The following is a 4443-nucleotide window of genomic DNA, read 5'->3' as shown; positions in this document are numbered from 1 at the left end:
GCACTTTAAGAAAGACTTTAGTTCTGGGTGTGCACTGGCTCCTCCCTCTATGCCCCTCCTCCATACCTCAGTTTGATACTGTGCCCAGTGGAGACTGGGTGCTTTTCAGGAGCTCTCCTGAGCTTTCTGACAGAAAGTATTTTGCTAGGTTTTTAATTTTCAGGGAGCACTGCTGGCAACAGACTCCCTGCATCGAGGGACTGAGGGGAGAGAAGCAGCCCTACTCTCCGAGTTGCAAGGTCCTGCTTCTTAAGCTACTGGACACCATTAGCTCCAAAGGGATTAGCTCCAAAGGGATTGGTACGCAGGATCTCACCCTCGCCATCCGTCCCCCTCGCAGAGCCGGAAGATAGAAGCCGGGTGAGTATGAGAAGAAAAGAAGACTTCAGAGGCGCAAGAGGACTTCATGATCTTCATTGAGGTAACGCACAGCACTGCAGCTGTGCGCCATTGCTCCCATACACCTCACATACTCCGGTCACTGTAAGGGTGCAGGGCGCAGGGGGGGCGCCCTGGGCTGCAATATAAACCTCTTTTTGGCAAAAATATAACATATATACAGCTGGGCACTGTATATATGTATGAGCCCCCGCCAATTGTACAGTTTAAGCGGGACAGAAGCCCGCCGCCGAGGGGGCGGGGCTTCTCCCTCAGCACTCACCAGCGCCATTTTTTCTCCACAGCACCGCTGAGAGGAAGCTCCCCGGACTCTCCCCTGCTTATACCACGGTAGACAAGAGGGTTGAAAAGAGAGGGGGGGGGGGGCACATAATTCGGCGCAAATTACATACAGCAGCGCTACTGTGCAAACATTAAGTTACTGTGCTATTCCTGGGTTATATAGCGCTGGGGTATGTGCTGGCATACTCTCTCTCTGTCTCTCCAAAGGGCCTTGTGGGGGAAATGTCTTCAGTAAAAGTATTCCCTGTGTGTGTGGTGTGTCGGTACGCGTGTGTCGACATGTCTGAGGAAGAAGGCTATATTAGAGAGGAGCGGGAGCAAATGAACGTGGTGTCTCCGCCGACACCTGATTGGATGGATATGTGGAATGTTTTAAGTGCTAGTGTAAACTCATTGCACAAAAGATTAGACAAGGCTGAAGCTTTGGGACAGTCAGGGTCTCAACCCATGCCTGATCCTATGTCGCAGGGACTGTCAGGGTCTCATAAGCGCCCACTATCCAGATTGTTGACACAGATACCAACACGGATTCTGACTCCAGTGTCGATTACGATGATGCAAAGTTACAGCCAAAATTGGCAAAATACATTTGATATATGATTATGGCAATAAAAAATGTTTTGCACATCACAGAGGAGCCCCCTATCCCTGACAAGAGGGTACATATGTACAAGGGAAAGAAGCCTGAGGTAACCTTTCCCCCCTCACACGAGCTGAACGAGTTATGTGAAAAAGCTTGGGAATCCCCTGCAGATTTCCAAAAGGATTCTTATGGCGTATCCTTTCCCATCAACGGATAGGTTACGATGGGAATCCTCCCCTTGGGTGGACAAAGCATTAACACGCTTATCCAAGAAGGTAGCCCTCCCGTCCCAGGATACGGCTACCCTCAAAGAGTCTGCTGACCGCAAACAGGAGATTACCCTGAAGTCCATTTATACACATTCAGGTACCTTACTCAGACCGGCAATTGCGTCGGCCTGGGTGTGTAGTGCTGTAGCGGCATGGACGGATACCCTAGATAAGGCTACTATTATTGCCCCTGGGGCATATAAGAGATGCTGTCCTATATAAGTGTGTATGCAAACTACAGGTGGTGCTGCAGGGCTCACACCCTTTTACCTTGTCTTGTAGATCAACTCTGGAGCTGTTACTGGGTCCAGCTGCTGCAAGAAATCAGCTTGAATGCTTCAGGGGCTTGGGCATGGCCAACATGAGCCCCACACTGATGGGGGTGTATAAAGCGATCTAGGGGTCATCCAAGCGCAACCCCACAAAGGCCGCCATGCCCTGCGTGACCATTTTCTCTTTTCATATGCAGACGAGGGTTGAAGCCAACTATGCCCATTGCTTGGATGACATCACCATATGCGAATCCATCTGCTGCAGGCATTCCCCCAGGAATGCTTGCACTAGTTGTTGCATTTGGTTTGTTGTTTGGGGGGTGCTTCAGTATTAGGCAGCCTTCTGCCCTCCCACATTCGTCTGAAAATGTGTTCTCCCTGCAGTTGTTGTCCCCAGATGAGAGCTCCCTTGTACTGCCTCAGTTGAATCTCCTTTACTTGACGGAGGTGTGCCTGAGCAGCGGCCCTCCCCAGCCCTATCTCAAATCATACTTATTTTGCATAGGTGATACCATGGTCATGAAGATTGTTTTCCCAGGGTGAGGTTCATTCATTGCATTCTGGGTATGCTGACCTCTGTGATTTCCCCAAATGTGGGAAACTCGACTGCCATAATTTGTGGTAGGGGGGGGGGGGCTGCATTTGTGCTTTCCCCTGGTTGGCTCTGGTATAAATTCAGATCTCTTTGTCTCAGGTCTCTCTCCAGCCTAGTTTGCTGTCTGTTTCCACTTCTCTTTTCTTGAGCCCCTCCCTTCTATGCCCTTGCGCACTATCCTGACTTCTCCCGTCTGCTTACTTTGTGCCTTCCAACGCACAATGCGAACTACAGGTGGTGTTGCAGGGCCCACACCCTTTAATGTGCCTTACAGAGCAGCTCTGGAGCTGTTACAGTGCCCAGCTGCTGCAAGAAATCAGCTTGAATGCTTCAGGGGCAGGGGCATGGCCAACATGAGCCCCACACCGAAGGTGTGATGTTTGTGGTGCTTCAGTATTAGGCAGCCTTCCGCCCTCTCATGTTTATCTGAAAATATGTGGTCTCCCTGCAGTTGTTGTCCCCAGACAAGAGTTTTCATGTGCTTCCTCAGTTGAATCTCCTTAACTTGACGGGGTGTGCCCGAGCAGCGGCCCTCCACAGCCCTATCTCAACACATGCTTTTCTTGCGTATGAGATCTCTTGATCATGAAGATAGTTCTCACAGGGTGAGGTTCATCCATTACATTTTAAAGTAGGAAGGTACAAATTACATATTCAAATTACATATATGTGCTGGATTCAAATGTTTTCCCCCATTCCTTTCTCAATTGTGCCATCAGCAGCTATTCTAATGTTGCTGCCAATGGTTGTGACACATTCATTTCTTCTGTGGGGTACACTGGACTCCACAAAGGATTCACATTGGGTGTAGAGTAGGATCTTGATCTGAGGCACCAACAGGCTCAAAGCTTTTGACTGTTCCCTCTATAACCTCGCTTCCATGAACAGGGAGCTCAGTTTGTAGTTGGTGCCTTCAGTAGCAGGCCACTTAACAGGGGGCTGCCTCAGGCAGCCTATTCTTAGCTATTAATTTTGACAAGAAAAGAAGAACTTTTTTTTATAAGAATCTACAACGGCTGCAGCAGGCTAGGTCTAATAGACATCTTTACTGCAGCTCCATCACTCCCAGCGGCGCAGTATACTCCCGTGCCCTGGTTGCTGGGTCACTGCAGCGGAGGCTCCGGTTTCTTCCTAAGGTCAGTCACACACACACCGCCCTCCGGGATCACGAGTCCGCTGATGAAAGGGAGGTAAGGTACTTCTGTGCCCGCACTATACCGTGATCCAGCGTGGCTGTAGGGGGCGGGCCATGTGCGCACTGGCGTGGACACTGATTACTGGGCAGCCGCTCCACTAGCCACCAGGGACAGTTAAGGAGCACAGCTCTGGGGGGTTTTCTCTTATATTAACCCCATTTTGTACTACCCGCAGTGCATTGTGATAGGTAATAGAGCCTGATTCAGGTTGGATTGCAATCGCAATAAGCAATCCAACTGCAAAAATTGCATCGCCTCTGACTGTCAATCGGTGCTGGGGGGGGGGTCAGCAACACTCCATTTCTAAGTCGGAGATGGAGCGGTGCGTGGGCAGGGCTTCAAAATGGGGTCGGCAATGGAGAAAATGGGGTCGGCAACGGAGAAACAGGAGGCGTGGTCAGAGCGGCTGCATGACATCACATGCAGCAGCTGCGATCACAAAAATGGTGGCGGCTTCCTGCGCACACATACAGTCTGCACCAACAGGAGGCTAACCTATTTTTTATGATCACGCTGAACTGCACTGCGACTGCAATTTCAGCATGGTCAAGATGGGAGGCGGCATGCTGGGTGGCCCCAGCATGTGAACCAAAGGATTGCAAATTCTGTTACTTAGCGGAATTGCAATCCTTACTGAATTAGGCCCATTGATTACAAAATTTATTTGTAAATATTTGAAGTTTTTCTTCAGGGACTAACACAAAATATGCTTGGGGCTACTAACACATGGGTAAGCCACGTAAAGCTTCCCATGGGTCAGTGGCATCACAATGGGTTGCGGCCCACACCCGAGTGTCACCCGCCAAGGGGGGTGACACCAAAGTGCCGGCTCCTCTTCAGTGACAGA

The 4443-nt window shown here is 50.2% G+C and overlaps 1 non-coding gene across 1 annotated transcript; it reads left to right on the top strand.

Moving 5' to 3' along the window:
• The first annotated feature begins 2293 nt into the window (after nt 1-2293).
• On the top strand, nt 2294-2462 carry LOC135042948 (U1 spliceosomal RNA). Its single transcript, XR_010236000.1, has one exon. It is a non-coding gene; the product is annotated as a U1 spliceosomal RNA (small nuclear RNA).
• Nucleotides 2463-4443: the final 1981 nt, after the last annotated feature.

This window comes from Pseudophryne corroboree, unplaced genomic scaffold (genome assembly GCF_028390025.1).
Source record: "Pseudophryne corroboree isolate aPseCor3 unplaced genomic scaffold, aPseCor3.hap2 scaffold_843, whole genome shotgun sequence".
Lineage (NCBI taxonomy): Eukaryota > Metazoa > Chordata > Amphibia > Anura > Myobatrachidae > Pseudophryne > Pseudophryne corroboree.
The sequence above is the reverse complement of the archived record's forward strand: the minus strand, read 5'-3'. Positions and strand labels throughout refer to the sequence as shown.